Raw genomic sequence first — 14,987 nt, 5'->3', positions numbered from 1 at the left:
TCCCCCAGACTCGGGAGGCACCAGTCGCCCATGGTCTCCGCAGTTATCTACAGACTCAATACTGACTTCCCTTTTTATTGGAAGACTGTAATCCTCATATTGAGGTACTGCTGATGATTCTCTCTCTCTCATTCAGTCTCTCACACACACACACACACACACACCCCTAGGACCTGAGGAAACTCCTGCTGCCTAATGTGTCCTTAGAGAGCAAGGGGGATTAATGGGGCTATTGGGGTCCAAAACAGCTAAGCAGGAAGATCCCTGGAGAATTAAGTAAGCAGTTCTAGAGTCTCCACTTGGTGCAGGATCTGCTGCTGCCTGCAGAGCGATTTAAGCTCCAGTAAGAGACTCATGTAAAGAGCTGAAAATATTTTTAATATGAAGTAAAATATTATCAGTTTTACAAAACCCAGCAATTATGACACATAGGGTGCATCTGACGTGATGCTACATCGCCATAGCAACGCACTACGGCAATGTAGTGTCTGTGGACAAAAACTGAGATGCCACACCTATGTTGCCGTAGCATTGCACTCCCTCATTATAGCACATTGCTATGGTGACGTAATGCCTAAAAATAACCGTGCATAGCGCGCATGGCGCAGTATGGGCTGCTACTGCATCATCTTTTAGTACTTCCAAGAGTACTAAAAGAGTAAATGACAGATCAGTAACAACGGTGCCATAGTGGCATATGTAGACAAACCCATTGACTGCTATCTATTGAAACTCCCCTTATTGTCCTCATTGCTGGTGCAGGGGGAGCCTGATCCTGGGCTCTCTCTGCACCAGCAAGAACCCTGTAAGTACCCCTCACACCCCTGGTTGTGTGATCCCCTAGCACCTGGGGTTTCACCCCCCCCCCCCCCCCAAGGCTGGTGGATTGCAACAGCTGCGATCTCCCAGGCTTAGGGGCTTCATGCACCCCCGGAGCCGGGAAATTGTAGTTGTGCCCTGCACCTGCCAGTACCCAGTTGGGTCTTGGCACTAGGAAGCATGCTGTAGGGACCCAGTCTCTGTAGCTGCAAGACTCTGGGTCCCAGCAGATGGGAAGTACTGCTGGGACCCAGAGGCGGCATCTGCTGGGGCTAGAAGTTCTCTCAGTTGTGGGCCTGGTGCACTCCTGTGGCTGGGAGCCCTGCCAGCTGATGGGACTCCCAGCTGCAGGGTAGACCCTGCTACATGTAGAAATTAAAGCTCAGTAGCAACCAGCTATAAAGTTAATACACATTTCGAGGCCTATATTTATAGCTGGTTGGAGCTTTTTATGGCGTGATAGCTACTTTGCATTTGTTGCTGGTCTCAAGGCAATTGAACTATTAACCAATTGATTGCACAATACCTGCAATGAATAAAGAAGCTTACAAAACTTAGCAATTATGATACCTTATTGAATGCTGTATATTGAAACCTCCCCTACTTGTGTGTCTGTGTGTATACATATACATGTATGAGCAAATGAGAGAGAGAGTGTGCATGTACCTAGTTCATAGACCACTCCTGTAACAGGTCTCAATTCTTTGGAAATTCGTGTTCAGTTCAGTTACTATTCCTGCACATTGCCAACATTTTTTAAAGAAAAGAGAGGAGAAAGAGGATTTTTGATAGTTTATCTTTCTTAAAAAAACTAAAAGGAATTTTATATAGCAAAAAATGCACATTGCTAGCCAAAATGGTTTCCTTCTGCCAAATATTTAGAGACATCCTTCACAACTTCTCAAAAATGTAATCTTTTGTAAGGGTGAATGTTAGACAACCCAAGTCCAGAGGTTGCAACTTCCTTCTCCTATAATAAAAGAATGAGTTCTGGGAAACATAAACCTCACTTTGATATTGGATAAACCAAGATACATGGGAGAATCTAAGAATTAAAAAATAGGGATGTATGAGATGCCATGGGCACCATAGAGGTGGTTGCAGCTCAGATTTCCTTCTTCCTGTGAACACATTGTGCCACAACAGCAGCTGCCAAGGACTTCTTTGAATCTCTAAAGCAGGCAAGACTCTTGATACCCACTCCCTTCCCCTTCTTCTCTGCCCCTCTCCAGCAGTGTTTGCCCAAGATTTGCCTCTGGGGGTAGGCAGGGGGACCCACCCATTGCTGCCATTGTCCCCAGCTGATCCAGAGGTACAGGGGAGCCCCAGAGCTGCTTCCATCCAGCTCCAGCCAGGGCTTCTGTAAGTGGCAGCACAGGGTGCTGAGCTCAGCTGGGGATAGAAGTGACAGGTCCTAACTTCCAGGTGCTCCTGCTCCCAGCCCAGGTGCCCCACCTGTCCCTTGCTGGATAGGAACAGGTGCTAGAAGGGGAAAATCATCCACCACTGTCCCTGGCTGAGCCTGGCACCCTGCATAGCTGCTCTCTGCAGGTGGAGCCCCTAGGCCAGAAGGAAAATGTGATGTAGGGGAAAGGAACAGGGACCCACCCACTGCTGCTGTCCCTGAGCCTGTCACCCAATAGTCACTCCCTGGCTGCCATCAGGTGGAGTGGACATGAGTGGCCCTGGAGCTTCCCCTGGGAACAGCAGTAGTGACAGGCAGGTCCATCCCTTCCTCACCTGCTCCCTGAGGGGTCCTTTGGGTATTCCATGCCAGCCTAGGGCTCCAGCTGTGCCCCAGAGGACCCAGAAGTCTGGGGCTGTGGGGAACTGAAGCTCTAGCACATGACAAACTGTGGAAGGACCATGCTATTTCACCCCTTCTGCCCCTGCATAAGCTGGGGCCAGTTGCTAGTCTGAGCAAAACAGCAATTATTACTTAGAGATGCTAATAATAGCAACGTCCCATTCTCACACTGCTAAGGAATCACCTATCAAATAATTAAATATAGTCACTACTGAAGAGCTAATAAGTACCATAAACACTTGTAGTAAATGATACTACCTATGATTGTTTATTTCCAGCAAAAATAACCTCTTCTTCAAGATCTTTATTTGGATAGAAGGATTGAATCCTAAGCGTCTCAACCTGATTAGGGAAGCAGAATGAGAACAGAGTAGCTCTGGGTTAAGCAGTGATCCTCCAGCTAATTTGGTAAATTGTTCATATGAGAGCCAGTGAACATGGCCAATTCACTCTTTCTATGTGTGGTGAACCCTTATGCGATCCCCACACCTAGGTAGCAATCAAGTCCAACATAAAACACCCGTATTCCAGAGAGATACAATATGTTTGTGTAATTTTTCTGGGCTGATCCACTGCAGAATATATGGCAACTGCAAATGGCAACTGCTATACTTTGGGTGAAGAAGGCATGATAATTCAATTCACATTTATATTTGCAGTTTAACATAATTGCACTTGCTATCTTCCTTCATTCTTATACTATCCCTCAGTTTTAATTTTAGAATGGAGTTAAGAACAGAAATAAATATATCAGCAAAATATCAAAATTATAACAGAAACAACTTCATACTAAACAAAGCCCTTCTGAAACCAGTAAGCCATGGATATTTTACTCAGCTATTAGCAGAATATTATCAGTTTTCCAAGGCTACTACAAGAAATATACAAGAGTTAACTAAAACAGTGAACCAAAATTAAGCAATGAAAAATTATTAGAAGCAATTAATGCTTTAATATTTAAGCCCAAATATACACTGTATATTCTTGCATATAACACACCTCAGAATAATATACATCTTGTTTTTTAAAGGCAGAATGAAGAAAGAAAGATTTTTCCAGAGTTATGTCTACAAAGACCAGGGACAGAACCTAATGTTCAGCTGACTAACCCTTCTTTTCCTGCTATCAGCAGCTATCAGACAGCAAAAGTGCCTTTAGAAAGATTAATGGAACATCAAGATAATTAAAAAAGAGAGAAGATTATTAACACCTGTAAAGTGAAGAATACTTCATTGCATATAACTCAGTTGACCCTCACGGTTGCCTGAATAGTAATGCAACAACTGCTGCACAGTGGAGCAGGAATCAAAGCAGGGTGTCTCCATCCCTGTCCAAAAACTAGTTTCTATGCTTAATACATGCACTCCAAGTTGGGGAGAGGGGAGGAGAGCAATTTTGGGAAAAAAGTGTTGTATATGAGAAAATATGGTATTTATACACTATTGTTTATAAACAGCTATTTAGAATATGCAGAAATTCAATTTCACTAAAGCAACATCACTGATAAAATAATTGGTTGCATGCATATGAACGCAATATTTACTTTATTATCTACTCTTAAAGATTAAACAATACAACTACTAATTGGCATAATAATGGAATCTGAAATGTTGTAAATACCCTGGTGACATAATGGAGTCATGGAGGAATTAAAATTCTTAATATATATATACAAAAAGAAGAAATGTTTCCTTGGAGCATGGCCTATTACAGAAATATCACTTTTTAGGGTTCTTTTTAACCTATATATAAAGCTAGGGAAAACAATAACATAAACTCTCTTTAAGAACCTCCTCTCAGATAAAAAATCACTATAAAAATCATGTAGTTCTAACTCCCATAATTTCTTTGTGGAAGATAAAAATATTCAATATTAAGAGTTCAATTATAGGATACTTCTTTCGTCTTCAACCAACTGCAGACAACTGTTCTGGTTTATTTTATTAAAAGTCCCTTTTAATATAAATAAATCTAAAGGGTTGCTAAAATATGGCCTTTAATAAGCTTGCATTGAAAGTTATTCCAGGCGCTACATTTTACCTTTTAGAAGTGAAAGTGTATTTTTAGTCATTCAAGCAATACAATACATAAACTTAAAACATTAAAATATTGACCTTTACAATCAATATATGCTTAACTATTTAGTAACTAAATGAAATGCAGCATAACCTAGCTCTGTTATGGGTAATTATCTTGAAATGTGATTGTTTCCAAAGCATAGAGAAATGTGAACTGCCTGACCATCTGCTACAAGTTATAAGAATTTAAGCTATGAAAAAACTGGCTTGGGTGAAACTATAGACAGTGCTGTGAACATAAAAGTTGACTATATCCATATCTCTGGAGGCTATTAACTGAACTCTAGATTGGCAGATTTTGAAACTGAATGGAGGGACAATGGGTAACTATCATTTAGCAGTACCATTTGATTAATTATCAGCACTGAAAACAAAAGGTGAAGAAGGTTACACAGGAGAGGCTACCTCAGCTAGGCTGATGTACATTATGGTTTTAACATCTGGGGAAATACCTTTTACAGACAGGCCTGATTAAAACAACAGCGACAGCAATAATGCAGGGGGGAACACATTTAGATTTCTTCAGACTCGCTGCCCACACATCAATAATTCCTTCTGACAAACCTGTCTACTTTCAGGCAACCAGATGCCATGACCTACAGTCAAGAGTATGTTTCAAGGCAGAGTAGCACCTGTTCCCTTGCATCTTCCTGCTGGGACATGCACTTCATCAAGGCTTAATTCAGAAAGCTCTCTGGAAAGCTGCACCCAAGCTCATCCCGAACAGGTGGTAAAATTGATGCTTTCAGAACGTCACGGTTTGTCTCTTGAAATAAGCGGGCAGGCATCTTGAGTGTTCACTATACCATGTTAACTTTTATTATAAATTCAAACCTGAATATAAATCAACCCTACATTTTCAACTTAAATTTCAGATGAAACATCTCTTTCCCTGGATCAATAATTGCAGATGAAGACCTTGAACTGCTACTGCCCTTACAAAATCCTACAGGAAAACCAAATAACTAAGGAAAGAACCCAACAGGTTAAATGCACTAAAAACACTAAAATAAAACATACACTGAAAAAAAACCCTTACTTAGTAGTCTTGATATACAAAATTGTCACAAATACAAGACCAAAATCAAAACAAGGGCACTATATGTCTACCCCATGTTTAAGTCAAGTGCAATTTTTAATTTTTTGAGAGTAAAAAAATTGACTTACAATAGAAATAATACAGTAATTTCTTTGAATCCCTATTTGTTTTGCATTGTGATACAGCTTCAGAAAAAGAGTTACCCTGACTTACCTTAGAACTAAAGATCAACACATGGATTCAGTAACAGCAAACTCAGATAGTGAGGGGTTGTTTTTTCATTTACCGTGAGTCGCATCAATTAAAAAATGGGGATGTTTAGGTCATGGAGTTGTAAATATAAACAGAACCAGATTATTAACCTCACTGGAAAAAAATCAGCACCATATGAGCACTTGAACAACACCACAAACATTGGGATGAGACTGATTTTGTGTCAAGTGCTTCATAAGCAACCCAATGTCCTATCCACCTGGGTGCGAGCTCCCCAGCAACTTATGGATTAAACTAAACAGGATTCACTCTGGAGCTGGATGTCACACTGTACAACTGATTTAAAGGATAGTCCAGTATGTGAGCATGGTGATGTGCCACAGACTGTTGACCACCTCCTCACATGTGCAGTACATCCACGCACCCAGGATGAGGACCTTGCAAGCATCAACAATAAAGCACTTTTGTGGCTCTGCCACATTAATGATACATATTGTGGAGAAAGAAGTATATGAGAGAAGAAGAGAGAAACTAGAAAAAAAGTCAAAAACAACTTGTTCCTATGAGAAAAAAATCCAGTGAATGTGGCAGTTTCACTAAGCATAGAGAGTATGCGAGGTAAACTCCTTTGTAAACATTTAAATGTCTGGCTTGTCCTGTACTGTAAATCAACTGGTTACTGGCAAGAGATGTTATTTCAGAGATATCTGTAGAGAGGAGGTTACATTTATAATAATTTGCATTTTTAAAGCGAGTTTGGTTACATCAATCTGAAATATAAATTAGCAAGAGGCTTACGAACCATTCTTATTTACTTTTCCATTGCAAGAGGCCAATCCTTTCTTACTTCAATTGAATCAATCTGTCTGTTCTTACCTGTTTTATCTCTGTTTATTTATTTTTTTTATCAGGAATATTTTAATACTTCTATATTGATTGTTCCTGCTCTTAGGACAACAAATTTCTGGAAGTCTTCAACTGTTTATGAAACATACCTGTGGTCATCTTCCTTTATGTAACAGGGAAGCAGATAATCATAAGAGTGGGTAAGACAAATGGTAATTAAGAAAAATATCCCATTTCAACTTGTTCAATTATAACACTAGTTCTGTAACTGTGAAATGTCAAGGGAATGCAGGTGCATTGTCTGGTGGGTCAAACCCTAGACTAATGTCTGCCTCAAGCAAGCCCACTAATTCCATCATCATTTCTAAGACAGTAGCATTAAATGTCTATAGCCAACTAACTGTAAAATGATTATACTGCCTTTATTACTAATAGCTCTTAAAATCCCTACTACATCCTGTGGTTTATTAAAACGTTAGACATGGAGACCTAGTTCTAAGGACTGATAATGTAATGTTGGATTTCAATTCTAAATTCACCCCAATTATTGGAGAGAGATCATTAACCAAGGGAAAAAAAACATTTTTGCTGTATAAATTGGACTGCTAATGGAAGAAAAGGAATAGGGAGATGGTTGTTATATCATCTCAAGAGTAATTTAATTTTAAGTATAGCTTTCTAGTTCATGCAAAGAAAAGGCTCAGATCCACAAAAGGACTTAAGTGGAATTTAGGCACTTAATAATTTAAGAGTGTGATCTGCAAAACTGCTACCTAACCCCACAGAGATCTGAAGTCTGTTTCCACTAGTAACATATCACCTTCCAGTTCTGGACATGCCTAGAATTGCTATAATGTTGGCAGTGTCTTGCACCTAAATCTGATAGGTATCCCTAAAACTAGGGATTTTCTTTTGCAAGTCCCCAGGGTTGCAAATAGATGTTACATTTTTCCCATGAGAAAGTGTTTTGTCCTGGGACCCTAAGATGTACAAGGCTACTGGCCCGCTTCAAGTCCTGTCAAAGTACGTGGGATAAAATATGCTATCACTTTTTCCTGGGACATCACTGTATAAATCTGTGTAGTATGCCGGGGTCCCGGGGCAGCCGTGACTCTCCCTGGTGGCTCCGCAACTATGCCCGGTTCTGCCCCTAGAGCTCCTTCTCTTGTTGCTTACCATGCCTTGATGTAATAATAGTAATGATGTGGAGGCTGCCCACAGGCCTTTGCATGGCCCTGAGTCAACTGAACCCCAGTTAGGTTTCCCAGGGCACCCTACAGGTCCTTACTATTCCCCAGGTCCCTCACTGGGCCTCACTGACAATGCCTTCAGGGCACGCAAAGCCTTAGGGGCTAATAGCATGGCTCCAATCCTCCCCTACACCATGCCCCAAGGCTTGCAGGTGTTATTGTAATGATGTTCTCCTAATGGGGCTTCAGCCTCTGCTCCTTTATTCTAGCTAGGCCTTCTAACCTGAGCCCACTGTGTCATACTTGGCTTTCAAGCACTCGGAATGATTTGGCCCTTTCAGGCAACAGACCCCTAGCCCCGGTCTGCTGGGCCCCGGGCCCCTGTGTGACTGTGCTCCTCTCAGGCACTGGGCCCCTGGCTCCTGTCTACTGGAGCCCCTCCTGGGTGCCAGGCCCCTGGCCCTTGTCTGGCTTTTGAGCCTTGCACTCTGCCCCTCTCTGGGCTCAACAGTCACTTGAGCCTGCCCCTGGCAGGGCTCAAGGTGATCGCATGTCCCCTGGGCACTAATGGGACCTCCATATACTGCTCCTACAGTCCCAACCCAAACCACCAGTGTAATTCAACATAAACACTAAGCTACAACATAAACATAAAGGGGAAGCAGCCCTCTTTCCCTTTAAGAGGGAAAACCTTCCTTCACCACTCAGCTAGGAGAGCCTTGCAGTCCTGGGCTATAACCTAGTGAGCTCCTCTAGGGAGAGATTAGCTTTCCCAGCTCAGGCTTTGGGCTTATATTTTCCCAGGGCCCTGCCCCCTTCTGGTCAGTAGGTTGCCTGGGCTGCCTGCAGGTGCCTGCTGATTGGCCTCATTGGCCTGTTGCCCTAGCAACCTGCAGCTGTTGCACCCTGCTTAGCCTGTAGTGCTCCCTTGCTTCTTTTCTTAAAGGAACAGGGAGCTTCAGGCTGTATGTAACTTGTTGGGAATCATCCCCTAACATGTTGCCCAGAATGTGCGCTTTTGCTTGCCACCTGGTGGAGGAGCAGAAACTGCATCTTAGAAGTGCTGTGTGTATAAATGACTGTGCCAGGCTAAAACCAATCATGGCTGGGTCAAATGGGATGTGAATTTAAACACCAAGAGGCACATTCTAGCAGGCATGCTTAGAGTGCAAAACACAATAGTCACAGGCCAATTTGTTCTAAAACAAGGCTGCAGGAAGAAGAAATGGTGAAAATAGCTCCAAATAGCTCAATGGGTAGATATCTTGCCTAGTATGTGGGAGACCTAGATTCTATACTTCCAAGCAGATACTCCTGTGAGCCAACTCCACCTGTTTCTTGGCTTTATGAACTATCCAGGAAGAGAGGGAGGAATGTTGCAGTTTGTGAATGAAAAGAAACAAAACTCAGAAAGGTACATGAGAATATGCTGTCTCATATGAAGTTTATGCCTAATTGTCAAAAGTTATTGGGGGGAGGGGGAGGTGGAATGAGGGGCATGTACTAGACATATACCACATAGCGGGTGTGTCTACATGTCAACTTATGGCAACGTAGTGATATGCTATGTCACCGTATGGTATGCAGTGGTGACAGAGAGATCACACAGGGCTAAACATGATCACTACTTATGTTGCTGTAGCAGCACACTCCCTGCTTATAATGCACAGCTATGGCGATGTAGTGGGAAAATTTAAGCATGTGCCATGCATACAGTGCAGTAACAATGTCACCATACGGTGATGTGTAGACATGCCCAGTAGCTCCTAAACCCACAGCCAGCAGTTCCCTGGACAGATTTTCATTTTGACAATTCATAACAGTGAGCAAAACTTCACTGAGTTTTGTACATGCCCCCAAATAAATAAAACACATTTTTGTTTGCAAGGTAGTGAGGAATGAGATAAACAGTAAATTGAAAGCAAGCATGCAAACAAAAATGTCAAAATGAAAGGTTCCTAATAATTTTCAAACATATTGTTTCTTAACGAGTGGGTTTTACAACAATAAATTTTGTTTAAACTGATCAAGAAAATGGTTTAACTAAAACCCAACGTACTGATTTCTGACTGTGCATATGCAAAACAATGTAAGTTAATACATGACCATCGTAAGCTAGTAAATTTCACGCTCCAAATGTTTTGGCAAGTGTAGACACTTTCATAGTTATATCATTTCAAATAGAGAATTTTCCCAGGAGGTAAACTGACATCTGTTAAAATTATGGGGAGAAGAAACACACCTCTGACTCTCTTTTGTTTATAATCTATAAAAAGAATGGAAAGAATATCTGTCTTTTCAATCTCTTGAGAAACAGTTAAGCAATAACTGACCTAAGTGGTACAAATTTATTGCAGTCACTGAAATTGCACCTGCTTGCATAAGATTTGAGGTTGGGTTCATTGTCTTTAACCAGCTTAGTTTCAAAACATCTGTTATTAATTAGTAGTAGGGTTGGAGTGTTTTTGTAGCCATGACAGATAATTACTAACACATGTTCCCTGGGCTAAGCATTTTAGAATTAAAGGATCTACTGGTTTATCAGGTGCTAATCATGATTACCTGGGCAAAAATAATATTAAGTTTGAACCCTGAACACTTTTGACTCCAATCTGATATCTATGACTAATAAAGCACATTTTTCTAGATATAGAAGCTTTAAATTAAAGGCCAATATAAAATCATTTTTTCCTGCATATAGATTTAGACAAAAAAATTTGAGATTACTTTTGATCAGTAAAAAGGTAATGTGTCTTGGAAAAGTAACAAGTCATATGGTATTTCTCTTGTGTTCCTATTGGCTGAATGTACCCATTATTATTAGGAATGTTAGGAAAAGCCATTTTATGTAGGTTTTTCATAAACACCGCATTTAGTTGGATGTTCAGGCCTTACTTTAAAAAAAAAATTCTATCTTTATTGATTACCAAAATCAAGTCATCCTGATATGTAGGCTTGGAAAGTTGCCTAGAAATCCCATAATACACTAATACAAACACCGTTGTGAAGTACAGTCAGCATGGATGCATCAATATTGAACCAATATCTCAGTGAGTTTCTGCTAAAACAAATCTAGAGGTTTGCAATGGGAAACAATTTGGGGTAAGTGTGCTTGAAAATTATTGTTTGAAAAAACAGTTGAAAGTTTCAGCATGCATAAGACCCAAGAGATAGCCGAGAATGAACACACAAAATACTCTTTGTTTGCCTGAAATGTAACCTAGTACTCCTGCCAATCATGCCCAGGCTCTCTCAAACTATAGCCTAAAAGAAAACCAAAACCAATCAACTTAACTTTGTAAACACAGGTGCACAAGATATCCCTCTGAGACCAAGCTACGAACTTTTCAGTTTGTACTTCACCCCTGCTCATGTTCAAAGACATGATGATTGATCTTATATTTTCAATGCTGAACCAGCAGTCAGGAGCATGGTAAAAAATTGATTAAAAAAAATAAAAATTTGATTTATAATAAAAATTATACACAGTTTTAAATACATCTGTTTAAAATGTAATTCAAAACTATGACCTAAACTTACTGTAATCCATTAAAATAATGTGAACTAAAATAATATTAAGGAGCAAATATTTGCTGATAGTTTTAAAGAAAATTAAATGACTGCTGATAGAACTCACTGACAAGGTATCTGGAATCAGAGCTTATTGAAGGACTAAGCCAGCTTTTGAGTGTAATACTCTCAAGTATAGAGAAGATCTTCATTTCAGTTTAATCAACCACTGTACTCAAATCTATGACGACCCTGGACTTAAGATGATCCCCTGATAATTAGATTCTATATGTGGAATTTTTTAAAATTTGTTATAATTTTCCAGGTATAGAATCTAATTATTGGAGGCTTGTCTTAAATTTTCCCACCCATTGCAACTGCAGGGAAAGCAGTGGCTGAGAAGGGTCAAGCAGCCCCCTTGACTTTTGCTCCTCCCTTCTTCCCCCTGGAGCCTTCCTGCGCCCTGCCACCTGCACCCTGCTCAGCTGATCACTATCTCTGCCCCTTCACCCTGCCCACTCTCCACAATTTCTGCCACTTACCCTCCACTCTCCACAATCTCTGGACCTTCTCCCGCCCCCACCCCTTACTGTCAGATGTTGCTTGGGCTATGTTCCCTGCCAGGTCACGGAGCAGCATGTTGAAGCACAGCTTTGGCTGAACCATGCAGCAGCAGTGACACTGCTGACTGGCCAGGCAAGGGGGCAGAGTTTCTTTGTACTCCATGCCCAGGAGGGTATCTGTCCCATGCCAGAACCAAGCTGTGCCTGACAGGGGGGAAAAAAACGGTGGGGGGGGCAGCAGAAGCTGCAGAGGGAAAGTGGGGGGAGAGGCAGGAGGCTGCTGTGGGTTTGACTCTGGCCCTGACCCAGGCTTAGAGCCACAATCAGAACTGAAGCAGCCACTGTCTCCCCCCTCCTCTTTGTATATAAATCTAAAATGAAGGGGGGGGGTTTCCCTCCATGCTGACTGGGAAAAATAAATCCTTGTTTTAGATTTGAGTAAATACAGTAATTCCGTTCAACTACTAGTTTATCCAAAGTTAGGAAATCAACTGGAAGTTGAAAAGCAAAGGTAAAAGTGACAGGTTTTCTACCCTGGGCAACCCTGCTTATGCCTTGGAGGGTGGGCAGGGGGAAGTGGGGGAGGAGAGGGGTAAGTGCCAGGGTGCAGCAGTTGGATGGGGTGGGGAAAAGGTGGTTAGTCTTACCTGCCCTGGGAGTCAAAGTCCCTGGTTGCTGCTGCCTATTGCAGTCTGCTACTGATGGCATTTCCATGCACTTGGCTGCTACTGCCTGGCACAGCAATGATTCCCTGGGGCTACCATTCTACTGCCCCTCTAAGTTGGCACCTGAAGTTCGTACCACTCATCCCACCTCATTATGTTACTGTGAAAAAGGGAAGGTTATTTTTGCCCCACTTTTTCAATTTATAAGCATAAATAAAGTGTGAAAGGAGGAGCTCTTCTAGTCCAAAAAACTTACCTTGATGGATATGGTAGCCAGAGAAATTAATTCAATTATCTGGAATCAATTACTATTCCCTTTAACTGATCTCTCCTAATGTAAAAAAGATGTTGATAAACATTTTTCTTCACATATCCAGCTAATTTTATTTAAATATAGATTAAATGCTGCTTTTGTAAATCTAAATGAATTCTAGTTTCCATCCAAATAAAGCTATTTTATATATATATATATATATATATATATATATATATATATATATATCACACACACACACACACTCATGAAAAAAATGTTACTAAAATAAATAAAATAAAAAAGAAAGAAATGCATCATTTGTATCATCTTAAAAGTAAAAATCTGAATGCATGTGTGTTAAACAATGTAACTGGTCAGGTGGATGTATAGTGTATTTTTCTGTTTAGCAAAAAGTAGTAATTTTTTAAATTTAAGCTAAAGGCTATATTTATTTACAAATCACCACCATACTAATAAATGAGAACCAGACTGTCTTTAAATGGATTCTTGAAATCAAGGATTCCCGCTCGTTGATTTAAATTATGATTAAAATTGGTGATATAATTCATATTGAAGCTTTAAAGAAAGTCAAAGTTTTACTTAAATCAGTCTACACTAGTGAGGGGATTTCATGAATACATCCCACAATTCACTTCTTGTATTCATTATGTCATCTGGTAGTTTTTATTACTTCCAGCAAAGTTTTAACATTTTACCTTCTCCCTGATTCAAGGCACAAATTTCTAATCTGGGTTATTATAACTATATCTTATAGAAAGTTAACATATAAACATTTCTTTTTAAGAGAATAACATCTATATCTCATTAGCATTTTTCTTTTATGCAAAAAAAAGTTTCCACTTTGCATATTATTGAAGGAACAATAGCTTTGAAATTAAACAAGCTGGTGTGATGAAAATGTAATGTTATGAGCCTTGTTAAATCATACCTGAATTTTCTATCCCAACTTTCTTCTCCACTGGAGCCTTGCAACATGGTCAGGAGTGGTTTCCATCTGCTTGGGGGGAAAAAAATTGTTTCCAGTGATCAGTCAACACTTTAATCCAATTTCCCTTGCCAGCAACATCCATTGCCCCACTGTCAATGTCAGTTTGGACACATGGGGCCTGCAGTTTGCTGCTTAGATGAGAAATGTTTGATTAGAAATGCCTGTGGTAGCAAAGGCAGCTGTGTTTAGTCGTTATATCCCCATACTCCTCCTCCTTGTCAGGTTTCAATGGATGAAGATTGAAACTTGAGACTTGGCCTGACTGAGCTTTTCTTTTCACGTCTAAGTCCTTTCTTAAATCAGCCTCTAAAAAATTAAACAGCAATGCTTGTTATGTTGAGCCTGTCAGCAATGCATAGCCCAATTAGCTGCTTTGCCATAGTAGGCTTTTCTTGTGTACTTTGCCTTTTTGTGTTCCATCTTTTGGAGCTTAACAGAGCAACCCTACAGAGTGTGCCTGGAAAATGCTAACAGATACCAGGTTGGGAAGTGAGAACTCTGACAGTATCTGTAACTCCCAGTGACTCTCTGGATTTCCCCCTGTGTAGTCTTTTGTGCGTTTCATTTTTGTTCATTGTTCTCCTTACTGAAATGGTGGGCCACTGGCAGCGTCGGGGTAAACTTGCCTCTGAGATTCTATACTCTCTTCTGAGTTCTACTTCCTTTATGAAGGAAAAGATTACAAAGGGTATCCATTCAAATACATTTGGATCAAAACCTGCATTAAATGGAGTGACAAGTTACATTATTTACTCTCAGTTTCCTTTGCTCTTCATTGATAGAAATGACCAAACACCATCTGTTGGCTTCTGCAGCCTGTTCAGAATCATGTTTCAAATTTCACAATATGTCCATAGTTACTAGTCTTCCAGATTTTCCCTCACTTGTTCATATTTTCACTTACTTTGCTCCACCTCTATAGCTGCAGCACAGTTACCTTTAACCAGTAATAAGATCCTTGAATGCCGGTTTCACAGCAGCTACACTTTTCT

At 40.5% G+C, this 14,987-nt stretch overlaps 1 long non-coding RNA gene across 1 annotated transcript in view; it reads left to right on the top strand.

The window, feature by feature from the left end:
* Nucleotides 1–5,848, top strand: part of LOC109284894 (uncharacterized) — a 29,408-nt gene extending 23,560 nt beyond the window's left edge. The window contains exons 2-3 of the long non-coding RNA XR_002092506.2: nt 5,283–5,431; nt 5,580–5,848. This is a non-coding gene — a long non-coding RNA (uncharacterized LOC109284894). The remainder of the gene's footprint in view (nt 1–5,282; nt 5,432–5,579) is intronic.
* The last annotated feature ends 9,139 nt before the right edge of the window (nt 5,849–14,987 follow it).

Source organism: Alligator mississippiensis, chromosome 13 (genome assembly GCF_030867095.1).
Source record: "Alligator mississippiensis isolate rAllMis1 chromosome 13, rAllMis1, whole genome shotgun sequence".
In the NCBI taxonomy this organism is placed as follows: Eukaryota; Metazoa; Chordata; order Crocodylia; family Alligatoridae; genus Alligator; species Alligator mississippiensis.
This window is presented reverse-complemented; position numbering and strand designations above follow the sequence as displayed.